Raw genomic sequence first — 9,431 nt, forward strand, 5'->3', positions numbered from 1 at the left:
CATAATTCCTAAAAAAAACCCTAAAACTCTTAGGCCCTATTTTCGGGTGTTACAAATTTCTTTCTAATGATCGATACTAGGACAACTTGTAAATCTTAACAATTTACACATAGAAAACGTGATATCGGGTCTAGTTCAATGCACTGCATACGTTAGACTTCCAATTGCTTTGGTGTATTCAAGTTGCGCTATAATCCCGCCATTATTCTCACTTAAATTAAAGTTTGAATCGAATGGAGTGTTCGAACCCTTAATATTTAAAAGTTTGAACTTTTCCAATACTTTCTTGATGTAGTGAGATTGGCTTAATGCAAAGCCCATTTCATGATTTTTCACCTTTATACCTAAAATTGTATCTATTTAATTGAGATCCTTCATATTAAAATTCGAACCTAGAAACTCTTTGGTCTCACGAACACCTTCCATGTTTGTCCCAAAAAGTAATAAATTGTCTACATAAAGGCAAATAATTACACCGTACCTATCGGTGAATTTAGTGTAAATACATTCATCCATACCATTATGTAAGATAAAGTCAAATTTCTCATGCTAGTGTTTAGGCACTTCTTTTAATCCATATAACAACTTGATCAACTTACACACCTTAGGTTCATTCCCAGAAAGCATTGGTTGTTCCATTTAGACTTCCTCTTCAAGATCACCATTCAAAAATGTCGCCTTAACATCCATTTGATGTACATATAACTTATGAATAGATACAAGTGCCATAAGAATTCGAATGGAGGTAATCCTAGTCACCGATGCATACGTGTTAAAATAATCTAAGCCTTCCTTTTGCCTAAATCATCTTGCCACCAACCTAGCCTTAAAGCTTGGAGAACCCCCTGTTAGAGTGTTATTCCTTTTAAACACCCATTTCACGTGATAGGCTTCGATCCTTGAGAAAGATCAACTAGAATCCAAGTATTGTTGGACAATATTAAATCCATTTCATCATTGATCACCTCTTTCCAAAATGTCGCATCCTTGAAAGTCATGGCTTTACCATAAGATTCTGGATCACCATCCACATTAAACATTATGGGGATCTTCTTAATTACGGATTCTCTATTTCCGTCACCGAGGAATGCTAGAGATTGTAAGGAAATAAAATTGGGACCAAAGTCCATTTCATTTCTCACTCTTTGAATTTTCCTCGGCTCTATATCCTTATTATCATAAAGACTTTTCTTGGTTTGATCACTTAAGATCATTGGTTGATATTCTTTTTCTGAATCTGTTGAATAATCAAAAACCTTATTTTCAATGAATACAACATCTCTTGTTTCAATTATCGTATTTGGCACTAAGTCTAAAACATGATAAGCCTTAAAGTGTTGGGCATATCCAACAAATGCACCCTTGATGGCTCTTGGTCCTAACTTTGTTCTTTGTTGGTCGGGACCTCTACAGTAAACCAAACACCCCGACACTTTGAAATAATCTATGTTTGGCATTCAACCGTTCCATAACTCATATGAAAATTCTTTAAATTTTCTCGATTGTATTATGTTAAGGATATAACATGCGGTCAATAATGCTTCACTCTATAGATTATATGGAAGTTTAACATTTAACAACACCGAGTTAACCATATCCATTAAAGTACGGAACTTTCTTTCTGCCAAACCATTTTGTTGTTGAGTATAAGGCGTGGAACACTTATGTACCACACCTTATTCCTCAAAAAATACATTAAATTTATTTGAAAAATATTCACCACCCCTATCATTACAAAGCACTTTGATTTTCTTAGTAAACAAATTCTCAACCTCATTTTTAAAACGTTTAAACATATTAAAAGCCTTGTCTTTACTTCTCATGAGATACACATAAGTAAGTCAAGAGAAGTTGTCTATAAAAGTGATAAAATATCATTTTCCACCTCTTGTTAGAATTCCATTTAATTCAAAAACATCCGAATGGATTAAATATTAACACTTCCAAATTTCTTTCACACTTATTAAAAAACAGTTTCTTGGTAATTTTTTATTTAATACAAATTTCACATTTATCCACAAACTCATCATTACTTAGACTGATATAATCTGTAACACCCCTAACCTATATCCATCACCGGAAAAGGATTACGAGGCATTACCAATCAAAGCACAACATATAATATACATTTCTCATACATGATTCAATTTCACATAAATATCAATCTAATGTAATCATATTGTCCCTTATAAGGTTCTACGAGACCTTAAAACATGCTTAAACGAGGTCCGAGACTAAATTGATAACATTTGAAAACTTTGAAAAACTTATAAAATTTTCATGCACACAGAGTTCACACGCCAGTGCGAACAGGTCGTGTGCCTCACACGACCACCAGACACGTCCGTGTCATAGGCCGTGTGAAAATAAGGCATACATACTGACTGGCAGAGGACACTTCCATGTGCCATGGCCATTGGAAAACTGGAGGGGTTACTGACTTGGGTCACACGACCAGCAACATGCCCATGTGTCAACCTGCGTGCCACACATGGCCAATCGACACACCCATGTGTCTAGGCCGTGCCAAACCTGAAGGGTATACTAACTTAAATTTGAAAGGCTACCCCAAGGGACACACGGCCGTGTAGCATGACCATGTGTCACACACGGCTGAGACACACGCCCGTGTCTCTACTCGTGTGGACAAAAATAGGCTATTTGCATAACCATTTTGCCACCCTATTTTCATAAGCATACACAAGTACAATTTGCATCAATAATTCAACCTATTTGGCAGCCACATCTTAACAATTCATACACATATCAAGTCATTTAGAAACCATCCTCTTAATTACTCAAATCCATAGCCAAAACATACCAAATCTATATGCCAAAATCACCAAACTTACATGACTTCTAAATGCATTTCCTCTTTATCTTAACATCTATTTCATGCTTCAAAACATACCATTTCATCATCTCAAAATCAAGCCAATTCACAACATGCCATTTTTCAAACAATATTACACCAATTGACAATTTACTAATTGAGCAACCATATAACCATCATAACAACCATACCAAAAATACCAAAACACAAGGCAATATATACATCACATATTACTTACCAAGTTCATGCATCTAGCCAACTCAAATGGCCAAAATACACACCAACATTTACATCAAAAACAAGTCAAATCTCATGGCTATATCATATCTCAAAACATATCATCAACTCACTAGCCTATACATGCCATTTATCATATATACAAAGCTTCAAAAGTACCAACAAGATGATCGATAGTGTGATGATGTTCCTCGACGATTTCCCGAGTTCGAGCTAGCTTTGATAATCTATAAAATAGTGAAAAATAAACATGGTAAGCTTTAAAAGCTTAGTAAGCCATATACAAATAAAATCATCATATGAATATTAATTCAAATACGCTAAGCATAGCTAAACACATACAAGTTCACAAACCTTTCTCATTGTACACATATTCAATATCATAATTGAATTCATCAAATACTTCCCTTTCATTACTCGTATGAATCTCATACGTACCTGAGCCATTTAACTCATTCACACATTCTTTCTTGACTTGAATTTGCCCGTTGAATCGTTCGAAATCGTTAAGGATACTCGAAAATCACATATAGCTTGTATAATGCCATATCCTAGATATGGTCTTACATGTTATCACATATTGATGCCACTGTCCTAAAAAGGGTCTTACACGAAATCGATTAACGATGCAAATGTCCCAGATATGGTCTTACACATAATCACAATATAATGCCAATGTTCCAGACATGGTCTTACATGTAATCACATCTCGTTAACCTAATGTCATGACATTCTTATCCTATACTATTCCTAAGGTTCGTACGGGACTTTCGGCTGTATTAACTCTGTCAATTCTTGCTCGTATTTGCTCGTTCAACACTCATAGCAATTCAATGACAATTAAACATGTATAATTCAATTTAAAGACATTTATTTGCATATAAACTTACCTCGTATTGAGAATAAACGGACTGAATCGACTATTTGACAACTTTAGATTTCCCCCGATCTAAATCTGATTTCTTTCTTTTAGGATCTATATGAATTCAAAATTAACTTATTTATTCATCAATTCATTCAATTTCATACAAAACACACAATTTGAGGCATTTTACACATTAATCCCTATAATTTCACATTTTTTCAATTTAGTCCTTATTTCATAAAAACACAAAATTCATGAAATTCAATTTAACCCATGCTTGACCGAATTTCATAGGAACTTCTAACAGTCCAAAACTTTCATTTATTCACACTTTTAACCCCATATTTTATCTTTTCACAATTTAATCCCTAATATGCATTTTTACTCAAAATCACTTTACAACACATAGATATCCATCACTAAACTTTCATAATTCATCATCAAACATTCAAAAACACATAAATTCATCAATAGAAACTTTCAAAACATTAATCATCTTTTCAAATTAGTCCCTAGGCTAGCTAGTACTCGATGAAACAATCACAAAAAATCATCAAAAATTGAGTCAAAACTGTACCTTAATCAAGCTTCTAAGTGTCGAAACCTCAAGCCCTAAATGGTGTTATTTTTCTTCTCAAATTCAACAAAGATGATGATAATGAAGCTAATTTTTAAGTTTTGTTTTATTAATAACACATTAATCATAATTTACCAATTTGACCTTAGTTTAAAACATTCGTATCTCTGCATGTGTGGACGAAAAATAGGTCATTTTCAAGCCATTTTTATCACCCAATTTTCTACCACTTATACAAGCCAAACACACATATAAACAAGCATTCAAAACTTACTTAGCATATGTAAATTCAAGCTTTAACTACCTAGAAACTATTCATTCAACCAATATGCCAAACTGGCACCACAACTACACCATCAAACTTACCTAAACAACTATCCAATGGTTTCATCATTTAAACTATCAGTTGGACAATTTCACTATCACATTTTCCATAATTATCATATACCAAAAACTCATGTACAACCATTACAAAGTGATCATTTTCCCAACTAACATATACCATACCAAATTGACCATAAGATGATCAATTCCAAACTACCAAAACTAGCCATTTTCAACATTATAATACATTCATTCCACACCAAACCTTAATTGCTACCATACCATTCCCATCAACATTTCCTTACCATCATCTTAATCAACACAACATCAAATTAACCACCACACAAAATACCATATAATCTTAATATCATACCAACTAGTTCATCAACCAAGATAAGATATATACAAGCCACACATAATGGCTAAATTCATTAAACAAGAAACCTATACATGTTATTATAACCATGACTCAAAATCATAAAAATCCACCGATTTAGCCGATGGATAGTGTGATGGATTTTCGACAAGTTTCCAACCCGAACGAGCTTCTGATTATCTATAACATGAGAGAAAACACATAAAGTAAGCATAAATTGATTAATAAGTTCATAAATCATAAACAATGCTTACCATTTCATTATAAAATATTAAAGGCAATTTATGAACATATCCCACATACTTGGCATAAACCTAAGCACCAACAATAATTCACATTAGTGATTAGCACAAAAGTTAGTAAAATTCATTACACAACAAAGGGCTTCTGTATACTTCTCATTTAAACATTCATATTATTATGAACATACAATAAATCTTTAATCACTATCATCTCATACCTTTCTCATGCTTACATGACATTATGAATCGAACCATATATGCTCTTTCCCTTTGCTATACCTGTTGAACCACTAGAATAATATCATATACTCGAGAATCTCGCACATTATGTGCCAACATATGGTCGAAACCACTACTATCTCATATCTTATGTACATGCTCTCTCTCGAGCCATAAATAGGTCTGCTCACACAAGCTATTAGTCAAGACATAGCTACACGGTGCTACTTACACAAGCGGTCAAGTAACCACAACACATGCTGGAAACTCAACCACTGGTAGGACATACAAGTCCAGCACCCAAAACATAATAACACCTAATGACATGTCATTTGTATCCTATATATCCCTAAGGTTCAAACGGGACCCAAAAGTCACCAAAATTTCATTGGATATTTCTGTAGAGACGTAATATCAATATAATTAACATAAAATCATTTAAATCGTACATAATTCAATGCTATTTAAATTTACAAACTTATCTCAAACACGAATGGAGAAATACGATTGATTAATCCAATACTTTTTCTTTTCCCTAATCTAAATCCGTATGTTGCTTTTCTTGATCTATATAATCAAATTTAGCTCATTCAATTTTCACTCTATTCAATTTAATCTAAAAATCATAATTTAAAAAAATATGCTTTTGCCCCTAAAATTTTGAATTCATTTCAATTTAGTCCCTAGCTCATAAAAATGTAAATTCATGCAATTTAGTCCAAATGCACGCTAGCAGAATATTTATTTAGTCCCTAGCAATCCCTATACTCCATTTATTTCACATTTTTACCATGAATATTTTTCTATTTTTCAATTAAATACTTAAATAACAAATTCATCAAAAATTCCTTTGCAAAAGTTGCTCAACTATCATCAAATATTCATTTTCATCCATCAAACATCAAAAACAACCAATATACACTCACGGTAAAACCCTATACTTTTAACAGTTTTACAAATTAATCCCCGGGCTAGCTAGATTAATCTGCAATGATTTCAAAAACATAGAAATCATTAAAAATGGGACAAAGTATCACTCACATGCAAGGATGGCTATAGCCAAACCTTGGAGCTTAAAATATGGCTTTTATTTTGGTTGAAAATCGGTGGTAGAGAAGAAAGAACAAAGATGATATATATTTTTAATCATTTTACTATTTTGTATTTATTAAATTACTAAATTAACCTTAATTAATAACCTTGAAAATCACCTAAAAAGTTTCCATACTTGTCCACTCACATTATGGATGGTTTAATTACAACATAAACCCTCCAAAATTTTATTTTTAAAGCTATTTAATCCCTTTACCTTATAGAACTCAAGTTTTGCACCTTTTGCAATTTAATCCTTTTTATCAAATTAAGCATTCAAACGATAAAATTTCTTCACGCAATTTTTATACGACACTACTAACATGCTATAGACATTAAAATAATAATAAAATAAATTTTTTGAGGTCAGATTTGTGGTCCCAAAACCACTGTTCTAATTTCACTGAAAACGGGCTATTACACTTAAGCAAGACTAACTTATCATATTCCAAGATAACCTTGAACCCTTGTTACATAGAAGACTCATGGAAATTAACTTCTTTCTCACATCAGGCATATACAACACATTGATCAAGGTTAATTTCTTCCTAAATGTGAAGTTATGTTTCATCCTCCCTTGCTCGAGCACCTTAACTAATTAATAGTTACCCATAAGCTTCACAGTTTTCCACTAGTTCATAACTCTTTAATTTTTTTCAGTCATTACACACATGGAAAGTGGCTCTAGAGTCAAGCCACCAAGTATAGGTGTAATAGCCTGTTTTTAGTCAAATTGGAATAGTGGTTTTGGGACCACAAATATAAGGTTGAACTAATTATTTTATTATTATTTTAATGTCTACAGTTTGATAGTATGATAGTGTGAAAATTTCGTTAAGAAATTTTATCGTTCAAGTGCTTAATTTGATAAAAAGGACTAAATCACAGGTGTAAAAGTTGTGTTCTATTAGCTAAAGGTCTCTAATAGCTATAGAACCTTAAATTAGAGGTCCTTATGTTGTAATTAAACCATTAACATGTTGAGTGGAAAAATATGGATGTTTTATTAATGAATTAAAGGTTAATAATAAGGGTTATATAAGTAATTTAGTAATAAAACCTAAATTAAGTAAAATAAAACCAATTTTTATTCCCCATTCATCTTCTTCAACCGAATTTAGGGCAAGAATAGCCATTAAAAAATCTTCAAGTATTCAGCCAACTTAATCTAGTGCATGTAACTGTATTTTCATCCTGTTTTTAATGATTTCTATGTTTTTGGAGTCATTGTAGCTTAATCTAGCTAGCCCAGTGACTAATTTGTGAAACTGTTAAAAGTCTAGGGTTTTACCATGAAAGTATATTAGTTTTTTTTATGTTTGATCGATGAAAATGAATGTTTGATGACAGTTGAACAACTTTTGTTAAGTGATTTTTGATAAAAATTGTCAAATAGGGATTTATTTGTAAAATTTGTAAAATTTCATGGTGAAAAATATGAAATAATGAAAAATATGGGCTTCTATGTGAATAAGTAAAATTCGGCTAGCATGGGTGTGGACTTAATTACATGAATTTGTATTTTTATGAGCTAATGACTAAATTGTATAGAGATTGAAATGTTAGGGGTAAAAGTGTAATTTTGTCATAATATAAAAATTCTTGATTAAATTGAATAGAATGATAATTAATTAAGTTAAATTTGATTATATATAGATCAACAAAAATGAAGTTCGAAATTAGATTAGGGGAAAAACAAGATAGTTGATTGATAGCTCGTTTCTTTCTGTATTAATCTCAGGTAAGTTCGTATGTTAATAAGCATTAATATAATTGTGTTTTAAATGCTTTATTATTGAATTAATTGTGAATACTATCTCATGGAAATGTTTGACAAAGATTCGGCAACATTAAATCCCGGTTGAACCTTAAGATTAGATAGGATACAAATGACATGTCATTAAGGGTTATGTGATTTGGGTGTTGGTCCGTACGTTCTACCGATGGCTGAGTTATCCGACATATGTTGCAGATCCTCGTCAGCTTGTGTGAGCAGCACCGTCTAGCCACGTCTTGATCGTCAGCTTGTGTAAGCAGACCCATTGATAGCTCGAGAGTGAGCATTACATAAGATATGAGAATGAGATAGCTTCGGCTATGTATTGGCACTTAGGGTGTGAGATTCTCGAGTATTCAATATTATTCCAAATGGTTTATTTGGTATATCGATAAATTGGAAGAGTAAGAAACTGATACGAATTAGTACAGGTATGTACGTGAACTATACAATCATTGAATCAAGGAAATAGATGGAATTCATGTCTAAACTTTGGATTCAATATGTGTTAAGTTTTGGATTTAAATTGCATTGCATTATGTGATGTTTATGTATTTGAATTGTAGTTGAATGGTAATTTTACTTATTAAGCATATGAGCTTACTAAGCTTTATATCTTACTCTATTTATTTTCCCGTGCTTTATAGTGATTTCGAAGTTTGCTCGAATTTGGGAGTCGTCGGAGATCTCATCACACTATCCAGCTATCGTTTTGGTACTTTTGAGCTTATGTATTTGGTTATATGGCATGTATAGGAGTTGTTGTTAATATGGTCTATGTGTTTATAATAGATTTAGCCAATTGATTTGGCTTGGAAATGAAGTATGTTTTAGTTATGTGTATAGCCATGTGACTTGGCTTATTTTTGTATTTTTGGTTATGTACATA

The sequence above is a fragment of the Gossypium hirsutum genome, chromosome A03, assembly GCF_007990345.1.
Source record: "Gossypium hirsutum isolate 1008001.06 chromosome A03, Gossypium_hirsutum_v2.1, whole genome shotgun sequence".
Lineage (NCBI taxonomy): Eukaryota > Viridiplantae > Streptophyta > Magnoliopsida > Malvales > Malvaceae > Gossypium > Gossypium hirsutum.